Source organism: Corythoichthys intestinalis, chromosome 13, assembly GCF_030265065.1.
Source record: "Corythoichthys intestinalis isolate RoL2023-P3 chromosome 13, ASM3026506v1, whole genome shotgun sequence".
NCBI classification, from domain to species: Eukaryota; Metazoa; Chordata; class Actinopteri; order Syngnathiformes; family Syngnathidae; genus Corythoichthys; species Corythoichthys intestinalis.
The window spans coordinates 22,102,278-22,113,952 of NC_080407.1; positions in this window are offsets into that span (position 1 = coordinate 22,102,278).

Genomic DNA, 11,675 nt, shown 5'->3' on the forward strand with positions numbered 1-11,675 from the left:
AATTACAATTCATTTTTAAGCTGTGATTAACTCGATTAAAAATGTTAATCGTTTGACAGCCCAAGTTAAATGTACACCTTATGCTTAATATACTGTATACATAACACAATAAAACAGAATTGTTGTAGAACTCAAAATGTTGACTGGACAGTTATGGACTATTCACATTAAATCATGAGTAACATCAAATATTACACAATACACCAAAGTATATCAGTAGCCGTGTCCTTAAGTCTTTCTGATAGTTTTCCCCTGACCTTTTTACTGCAATAATATAATGAAAACCCGAAATTATGGCTTTTAGTTTTGGCCACCCCAAGATTTTAAGTGGCCCCATCTGGCCACCCCTATGAAAAATTTCTGGAGGCGCCACTGGGCAACAGCTGTCCTCTGCTGTTTATCCATGATCACGATGTCCAGTTGGTTGGCTACGACCACCTTATCAGTCTGTCCCACAGGATCTTAGCCCTCTTTTTCCCACCACCTTGGGAGAGTGTATAATATACACGCATATTACATTTTTGAATCAGGAGAAAATACTTTTACTTTTTATTTGTAAATTTTAAAGCAGGTTCTTTTGTAGTTTTATGTGGTCCATGTCACGTGGATAATTATATATCATACGTACTCATTACTTAAGTACTCAAGTAATTGTTACTTAAGTACTCGAGTACTCAATGCTTAAGTACTCGAGTACTACATACGTAATGTGAAGTAATGAGTACTCGAGTAATTATACTTGAGTACTCATTACTTCATTACTCGTGTACTCATTACTTAAGTACTCGAGTAATCCTTACTTCAGTACTCAAGTGCATCTCCCGATTGCAGGGTGGAAGCCAGACGTGGGAACGACAACAGCTGCGAGCAATCACAATATCTACCGTCGCCAGCTACGGCAGCGTGTCCGTGCGCTGCTGCGACCCTCGCGCACACGCGATATAGAATAACATTGTTATTATTTTTATATATTATAAATTATTATTATTTTATTATTATTATTTTTATTATTATTATTAGATAATACAAATTTTTCGTCGTAGCGCCCAGCTAGGGTACATGAACGTAAAGTGCGCAGCGGTTTACCCGATGTAATAATTTTATTGTCGCCGCACCAGTACAGCTTTAATCTCGTCGTCCTTTGTTTTTTTTTTTAACTCCCTGATTTGGCCCTGATCCTCTGTCGTACTTTTTGCTTCAATGTAAATACATTTTTTTTTGCCTCGACGTGAAAAAAATGTTTTTTGCTTCGATGTAATTTTTTTTTTTGCTTTGACCTCTATTTCTATTTCTATTTCTATCTATTTAGTATATGTGGACACAAAATATTAAAATAACTATTTTGATATTATTTAATAATTGTTATTTAATTTATTATCATTTGTAAAAGTTATCAAAAAGAATTCAGTGACTTATTGTACTTTAAAAATGTTGAAATTACATAAAATGCACATATTACTTGTATTTTTTAGTTTTATATTGTATGGCTTTCACAGAATTACATTAAAAAATATGTGGTGCTCATGGCTCTCTCAGCCAAAAAGGTTCCCGACCCCTGCACTAGATGGTACTGCTCTCATGGGAATGTCATGCCGTGATTAACCAATAATGATCCATATATGTCGGAAAACACTCAGGTGACTTGAAGTTCCTCTCCGAGACCCCCAAATTTCAAAATTGTCCGATATGCATGTGTGATACATCATTGGAAAGCTTAAAATCTCAATTTTCTCGGGAAGAAAAATTTTGGACAGGAGGGCATTTTAAAAAAAAAAAGTCTTTTAAACAGCAAAACCCTATCTGGAGGTGAAAGCACGCGAGAGCAAAATTACAGACGCCATGACTTTAACAAGATATTATCACGTACTTATATCGTTTCGATCCAAAAACTCCATGTCGCATGTATCACTGAGTGTCAAGACACAGCTGTGAATGACCACAGCTGGATTTTTTGGGGATTTTATCGGTAAAACATGGTAATATAACAGGGGTCGCGATGCAGAAATCGCAGACATCAAGGAGTGGTCGAAATTTTTTCATATATTTACCCTTTTAAAAATTTTTTCCCCCCAATTTTTCTTTGTCTGGATCAATTATTTATCAACTAACATATCAAGGAAAATGCAACTGTAACAAAAAATACAATTTTAGCGATAGTTATGAGGTAGATATCCGTGACTTTTTTACAGACACCATTTTTTTCATTGTGACATAATTTGTTTAAAAGTTTAAAATATGCGAGAGAATAATTTTTTTAAGTCGTTTTTCTTTTTTAAATGAAATATTAGACATCAATTAATAATTCTAAGCTAAAAATGACAGACATTTTGAATAATAAATATAATTACTTACTTTGTTTTCATGGCTGGGTTAAAACAAAAACAGTTGCGCGACGTCTGTAAAAGGTGGTTTTGAGGGTAAAATGGGCAAATTAAAAATAGTTAGGGGGCTTAATGTGCCATGAATCTGCTACAGCAGCATATAGACATATTGTTCTATCAAACACAACAGTTGTTTTGGCTTAAAATACAGCAATTTCTTTTAGAGAGGAGTGCAAGAGCAGAAACTGTCTTTTTCAGTCTTGTCTGTGTTTTCCGCCATACAGACACATCGGATTATAAAGCAATACTTTTGAGAAAATTGAAGGCTTTTAAGTGCGATGTATAGTGCGAAAAATGCGATAGGTAGGTGTTAATTTGACAAAAAACATTTGCGGTTATAGTCCCCCCCGAAAAAATGTAACCGTACAATTCGAGCAATTACAGCTGCCATTATTTTATATTACCGTAAATTTGTTGTTGTGATTACCCCACTGTTTTTAGTCCACATACAAAATATTGTACCAATTGATACGAACCTCCTCATTTCGGTCACTGTCGGATGAGTTTTTTTATGATTCCGTACATATGTATAAGCATGATCTTCTTCTCCAAACCACTGACAAGTGCTCCCTCAGACATGCTGACAGATGAATCATCAGATAATGGATCTTCACAATCCACTTGAGATGTTGAAAATCTCAAGCAAAATCTAAGCAGCCTCAGTTTGGTCTTTTCATACAGTCTGCCAATTGTTTCATTTAGAAAAATCTCCTTTCTTTTAAAATCACAGACCTCAAACGTAAAGTCACCAACTTCTCCTTTGGATGAAATTCCATCTGGGAAAAACAACTCCTTTCCCAACTCCAATTTCCATCCAATTTCAATCATTCTGCAAGTCTTTTCTGCAGAGACTTGTTTTTGCCGTGCGATTACCATTCCCTGACCCCCATTTTTGGGCACACCAGGTACACCTTTTTTTCTTGAGCTTATTTTGTCTCTTAAACTTTGAAAAATAGTTTTTTATTGGTGCTGGACATTTTTTGTTGGCAGAAGGAAAGGGTAGCTACTCGATCACCATATGAAGTGATATATTTGCCAATTTGCTCATCAGTCATGATGGAAATTACTGCCATATCAACCTGCAAACAGAAAATTTGAGTAAATACATCATATTTAGCTCAATAAAGATAAATTCAGAGAGTAGTGGCACAAAATTACAACAGCTTTAAATACCATATTACACATAATTGAAAGTGTCAGCACATTTAAGATATTTTTGTATGAAGTGTTAATTTAAAAAGTCAATAGTCGCCTACTGCTAGAATGAACGACGGCCTCACGGTTTGTAACCATATCGTAATAATATTCCATGATATACACCTAGGAGCTCTGAAAGAAGACATACAGAGCATTTTCTTGACGCTTAACAATGCATGCGATAACCTAATTTACATTACAGACCAGGGGCTGTCCAGACACCGATGGAGGGGTAGGTGCTCATAGATCGAAAGGGGCACATGAACAAGTATTTAATATACCTTACAACAACATAACTTCCATTTTAATCATTTTTACAGTTTAATTGGCAGTGACTGTGACAGACGTTAATTGGGAGGGGGGAATAGTGAATAGAAATCTACACCGTCATCACTTTCTGGCTGTGGCTCAGTCAGTCCTTGCCTCTTTTCTTCCTTCAACCTCTACATCAAAACTTCCTTCCTCAACTTGTTGTTCATGTGAGAACAAACCACATCAGATGGTCACTGAGCCACCTTCAGCAGTTTTTTCAAAACTACTATTTCATTACTATCCATATTAGACAACTGTGGCACATATAGTTGTGGTCAAAAGTTTACATACACTTGTGAAGAACATAATGTCATGGTTCTCTTGAGTTTCCAGTTATTTCTACAACTCTGATTTTTCTCTGATAGAGTGATTGGAACAGATACTTCTTTGTCACAAAAAACATTCATGAAGTTAGGTTCTTTTATGACTTTATTATGGGTTAACAGAAAAAGGGATCAAATCTGCTGGGTCAAAAATATACATACAGCAACACAAATTAGCAATTTCTTGTGAATGATTATTGACTTGAACAAGTCAGGAAAGTCACTTGGAGCCATTTCAAGCAGCTGCAGGTCCCAAGAGCAACAGTGCAAACAATTGTTTGTAAGTATAAAGTGCATGGCACTGTTTTGCCACTGCCACGATCAGGAAGAAAACGCAAGCTATCACCTGCTGCTGAGAGGAAATTGGTCAGGAGGGTGAAGATTCAACCGAGAATCACCAAAAAGCAGATCTGCCAAGAATTAGAAGCTGCTGGAACACAGGTGTCAGTGTCCACAGTCAAGCGTGTTTTGCATCTCCATGGACTGAGAGGCTGCCGTGCAAGAAGGAAGCCCTTGCTCCAAAAGCGGCACCTTAAGGCTCGACTGAAGTTTGCTGCTGATCACATGGACAAAGATAAGACCTTCTGGAGGAAAGTTCTGTGGTCAGACGAAACAAAAATTGAGCTGTTTGGCCACAATGCCCAGCAATATGTTTGGAGAAGAAAAGGTGAGGCCTTTACCCCCAAGTACACCATGCCTACCGTCAAGCACGGTGGTGGTAGTATTATGCTGTGGGGCTGTTTTGCTGCCAATGGAACTGGTGCTTTACAGAGAGTAAATGGGATAATGAAGGAGGATTACCTTCAAATTCTTCAAGATAACCTAACGTCATCAGCCCGAAGATTGGGTCTTGGGCGCAGTTGGGTATTCCAACAGGACAATGACTCCAAACACACATCAAAAGTGGTAATGGAATGGCTTAAATCAGGCTAGAATTAAGGTTTTCGAATGGCCTTCCCAAAGTCCTGACTTAAACCCCATTGAGAACTTGTGGACAACGCTGAAGAAACAAGTCCATGTCAGTAAGCCATCAAATTTAACTGAACTGCACCAATTCTGTCAAGAAGAGTGGTCAAAGATTCAACCAGAAGCTTGCCAGAAGCTCGTGGATGGCTACCAAAAGCGCCTAATTGAAGTGAAAATGGCCAAGGGACATGTTTCCAAATATTAGCGCTGCTGTATGTACAGTATATTTTTGACCCAGCAGATTTGAGCACTTTTTTCTGTTCACCCATAATAAAGTCATAAAAGAACCAAACTTCATGAATGTTTTTGTGACAAAGAAGTATCTGTTCCAATCACTCTATCAGAGAAAAATCTGAGTTGTAGAAATAACTGGAAACTCAAGAGAACCATGACATTATGTTCTTCACAAGTGTATGTAAACTTTTGACCACAACTGCAATAATTAATAAAGCAATGACATTAAATGTTATCGAGCAATAACATTGTGATTGTTTATAATTGTTGTATTCTACACCTGAATATCCTTGCAAACTGTTGGTCTTACAAATTGTGCTATTCACCCAGCTGATGAGGGATTCACTACCGTTAGCAGGCTCATCCAGCTTCCTGTTTTTTTCATCCCTCAACCTCCTTTCCTTACGAGGCATGCATACAAAATGAAATATAAATCTTAAATTTAAAATATCAGATTCCCCGGTGGCTTTTATTTTTAAAGGTTTCTTAATTTCTTTCTGTCTCAATAGACCCTACCCACGTGACGTCACAACTCCGCCCTCCTGACTGGTGCCGCCCAATTGTCCGTCAACACATCGTGTTTACCTGTTACGGCTATGTACATTCCTCCTATTTACGGCGTGTTTTTCTGCTCGTTAACATTAATAATCAAAATGGTGAAGGCGTGTGTGGCGGTCGGTTGCAATAACAGAGAAGATAGACGGAGAGACTTGAAGTTCTACCGGATTCCGAGAGACCCGGAGAGGAGAGAGCGAGATGGGCTGCTGCAATTCGACGAGAAAACTGGGCTCCAAACGATTACCACAGATTATGTAGTAGTCATTTTTTATCTGGTAAGATGCATTTAATATATATTTAGAGGGTTTTGGGCTGACAACCACAATTAAGACCATTGCTAGGCTAATTGCCGACAACATACACGTATGTATGTAGTGAGAGTGCTATCGCTAAACCATTTAAATGTTAAAAGCCCTAGCTCCATTGACAAATGACAAGAAATACATTAGACTTGACAATGGATGTTAGCAAGAACAAAAGATTTTGAATTGAAAATTTCGTAACTCACCTTTCCAAGCACAAGATAGATTCCTGCCGAATTTTCGTGGACGAGGACCTGTTTCACCCAACCAGCAACGAAGTATTTATAAGCCTCCAAGCTCTTAAAGTTTTTCAAACTTTTGTGAGAATAGGCTGATTTTGTGTGGACAAGATAGTTGTAAATATCAGGGTAGCTAGCAGATGTCAGGCAAATACGGCGAAGACAGCGGGTCGAAAAACATCGATTTAGGCATCAAATATGGATCTGGCGAATGGATAAACTGAAGCTTTTCCACATAACGCCTTTCATGCAATGCATCAAGTGAGTTTATGGCATCCGAAAGCACCGGGTCTTCCATGAAATGCATTATAAATTGCTCGATCAATTGAGACCGTTGATAATACAGACACAAAATGACGGACAAGGGGGCGGAACAATACAGCGATCACGTGATTTTGTGACGTCGGTGGGTAGGGTCTATACCTATGGAGGTAGATTTGTGTCTTTATTATTCAATCAAAAAAAGTTGCTTCAACTAAAAAGTTGTTTCAATCAAAATATACATTTTTAATTTAAAAAAATGTCACTTCAAGCAAAAAAAAAAGTGTTTGAATGCAAAAATAAATTTGAGGCACAAAAAGGGACAACATGGTGCTTCAATCAAAAAAAATATTTTCAGAGAAAAAAAATCATATACAAAAATAAAATTCCCATGTTATGGCCGTTTAGCGGCACGCAGACCTTTTTTTATTTTAAAGGTGTTTTCAGTGGTCAAGTAAAGTACACGTTGGTGTGCCTGCACAGTCGGCCAGGACACATATACGCACAAAAAAAAAAAAAGCCCAGTCGAAAGGGGCACTTTGGGCATGTAGGGGAAAGGGGCAGGTGCTCAAGCACCCTCCGCCCCCTCCTCTGCACGTGCCTGCTACAGACACAACGGTAGCAGCAACATACAGTATGAGGTGTCCATGTCCATGCTGCTGTTTTGACATCGATAATGTTGAGAGTGTAAATACGCACCTTGTCTGTTTTCATTCGCGTAATAGCCAAGTGAGGGATATCTATTGACCGCAAGAACCTTTCCAAGTCGTCCTCCATGTCGTCTTGCTTCGGCTTACTTATAATAATAATAACAGTTCATGCAGATGAAGTTGTGCTGAAATAAAATGTTTAACAAATACCATAAATAAATCTATAAATACCATTATTTAAAAAAAAAAAAAAATCTGACATAGTAAGTTTTTCAAAATATTACTCATTACTTGAGTATTCTTTTCAACAAATATTTTTTTTTACTTATACGTGAGTACATTTTTGGACGACTACTTTTACTTAAAGAAATATTATTTAGAAGAAACGCTACTCTTACTTGATTAAAAATGTTGGCTATTCTACCCACCTCTGAATATTAGGATAAAATAGGAAAAGTACATTTAAATGTAGTGGACTGAATAAAAACAAGGTATTAATTATGAATAAAAATAAACAAGTGCTGAGGTACAAGCACTTTGAAGCAGAGTCAAGAAATTTTCATCGGCAGGGGCTGGTACAGGGGCATCGGAAGTCACTCACAGCAGGGGGTGCTGAGGATCTGTTTTAGTTTTTCCCATCAAAAAACAGCCGTTTCAGTCCAAATTTGTCAAGCTCGCTTGTTTTCTCCCTACAAGGCGTGCACGATGGCAGTACACACACATGCCGAAAGTTTACGTGATACTACTAGGCTTCTATAAAGACAGCGCTTGATTTCACATAGACTTCTGGTATTGGAAATACAAGTGCCCATGTATTATTATGCAAATCCCCGCAGCTAGACGGCGCAATGACACACGATCACAATTGAAAACTAAAAGCTCCAATAAGCCTCCGTGTAACACCCCCTTTTCACAACACAAAAAAAAAAAAAACACGAATAAACAACAACATATATTATGGCTACAAAACATATCCGACCTATTCAAAGACACCAATGATAGATTTCCTTTCTGGACTCCACAGTCTAGATCTGCAGCTAACATTTCCCTACTGGGCACTATTATAGAACTATCAAAATAATCATGTTCATTTTCGACCTCCAATTGACTTTTAGAATTTTTTGTATCGTGAAAATTCATTTTTTGCGCCATGGTAATGTTTATCCACTCCCCAAAAACTCATTTGTGAGCCAGAATTGATTTTTTTGTGATTAGTATTTTTTTCACTTTTGAACAATACATTCTAATTTTCCATATTAATTTAATAACAGTATTTTTAATTATTTTGAATTTTGGGAGCCTGCTTTTTCAAATATTAAATGTGAGAAGTGTAGTTTGAAAGGGAGAGTATGATATAAAGAATGCCACTTAACTTTGTAATCAAACGGCGAGCCGCATAATATGGATCCAACACAGATGAGGAAGTTCGTGTAGAATTTATTACCAAAAAAAAAAAACATGGCAACAGTGAACTTTGCCGTTCCAATAGCGCCTTATTCAATGCGACCCCTGTAGGTGTCAGGTGATGACCATGCTCTTAACAAAAATATTTTCAACACAAAACATTTATAATCTGCAAAGTTAAATACAGAAATGAGTCTGTGTGTTTTATTTCTTTCGATATTTATTTTTAACAAAAATGATATACCAAAACTTGACTTGCTACAAGGGAAAAAAAACTATTGTCGTGAAAACACGACTTTACTGTCAGTCCTTTTTTCTTGTTCTTCACTTTTCTTAATTTGGCCCTCATATTCTGTCAATCACGAGTAGTAATAGTAATTGAAAACAAATGATATTTACATTAACCCCCACACAAAAAACTAATTTGTGAGCCAGTATTTATTCATTTATTTATTTTTACAATTTTTGCAATATTGAACAATGTATTCTAAATTTCCATATTTATTTAAAGGGTATGACAACACCTGGGGAAATGCTAATATTCCATCATTTATCCATCAACGCATGCCTTTTGAATTCATATCATGCTACTTCGTGTAATTACACACATCGCAACACCAAGAAAATGATAGAAATTGGTTCGATTGTCAAGCTAAAAGGACCCGCCCCCGAGATGCCGGAAATTTAGCATATTGTGTGCGTGATGACGTCACTTTCGGGAAACAGCCGGCTCAGTGCTTAGTACTGAATGGCGGCGACGATGGCGGACAATTTTGTTTCTATTTGCAGCGACGAATCCGACGTAACGAACATTCTTCTAATGGTGAAGAGGAGAGTTATGAACCTTTCTTTGGCGTTTTGGGTTATCAATTTGAGCCCAAACGAAAGCCAATGCAGCCTAATGAAAGGATCATTGAGGGGAGCAATCACACTGATGAAACACCGGCGGCAACAGAATCACCGAATGGTTTGTTTTGCATTTCTTTTTGTGAAGCTGATACACCGTGACCGCAAAATAAAGTAATGTATAGAATAATTATCATTTAATATGCTATCATCGGTTTCGCTCTGCCAACCGACACAAATATGAATGGGATTAGAGCAGGGGTCCCCAACCTTTTTTGCACCACGGACCGGTGTGATTTGGGTCTTTTTTTCACGGACCGGTGTCCCTCTTTTATATTTAGTTGGACTCTCAATGTTATCCAATGGTGCTAAAAAACTATTTACATCACAAACATACATGTGCAACACGGAAATGGCCTAAATTAACGCTGAACGACACGACGAAGTCGTTAAGTGAGAGGGCTACGTGCAGTTGTTGGGTGCGCCAAACATGGCAAACGTAAGTTAATATTCCATTCTTTAAAGAAAGTTTGTAGTGTGTACTTAGGAATCGCTGCATTCGCGGTCCTTTTTAACGTTACGCGCATGCCAACTTTGTCAGAACACCGGCAATGTGCGGCAGAAAAATACAGCAAATATAAAATAGCATTTGTTTTTAGCCCCGTCGTGTTAAGTGCAGGGAAAAAATACAACTCACCCGCTGAATCAGTGGGAGGGCTGAGTTTGTTTCGTTGAGACGAGATGGTCCCGAGATGGGAGAGTGAGAGAAGCTAGCATCACAAATACACGATGCTGGAAATTGTAGCACAGTTTTCAGCGCGGTCCTAGCGATGTCGGGATATTCCGAAATGACTTTAATCCAGAACTTCGGTAGAGTTGTTGTCTCAAATGTACGTTTAAGTCGCTGTGATTTGCGATCTCTACAAGCTGATATTCCTGTTCCACAGACATGCTCGAATCACTAGATTTATTCACATACGGGTCACGAATTCACTCCTTCGCAGTTCGTGGGTCTTTAGTGATTGGGAAGTAGCATAAATTTTGTTTTCTTTGAGGTTGTAGGCACATCTTCTGGCTCGTCAGGTTCCCGTTTCCCTGTAAAATTGCAAAATTAGCCCTCTTAGCACTGACGAACTTTACTCATTGTCTGCGTAGTCCAGCTCTTTTTCTCACGTTCGGGAACTCATGGGTACCACATTGCGACAAATGGCTATTTGTAAACCACATAGCATGACAGTTTTGAACCATTTTAGCGATTTTTTGATAAAACACGAACGCAACTCTCTCGTCGATAAACAACAATGGCACCTGCCTCGACCTTTTGTTTCCTTGTCATCACTTTCGGAAATGTTTGTCATTTTTGATCTATTTTCGTTAATTGCTCATTAATGTGATTGATTTTTTTGCGAACTTTATCAATATTTGTTATCTTGGCACATAACGGTTCTATTGATGTCTCACACCCCTTTTGCGTTTTCATACCCTTTAATGACAATATTTATGAATGATTTTGAATTTGGGGTCTCCTGTTTCAAATATTAAATGTGAAAAGTGTAGTTTGAAATGGAGAGTATGACATAAATGATGCCACTTAACCTTGTAATGAAACGGCGAGCTGTATAATATGGATCCAGCACAGACGAGGAAGTTTGTGTAGATTTTATTACAAAAAAAACACAGGGGAGCACGCCAGAACACGTGAGAAAAACTACAAACAAAAAGAGGCACGAACAGAGTTGGCGAGAGAACCAAGGGAAAGGCATCGATGGCCAGAAAGGGCAAAAAACAAAGTAAACACGTAAAGTAAGCAAACGTCTGACACTCGCACACACGAGTCTTTAAATAATGAGCGCTTCTAATGCGTCGCAGGTGTTTTGCACAGCTCCGTCCATCCAGATAAATCATGTGCTGGAATGGAGAGTTCAATCAGCTGAGATTTAGGCAATTGGGTGGATGTACATCATACAACAATTGGACAAAACAAGGCACCAAAAGCGCCAAT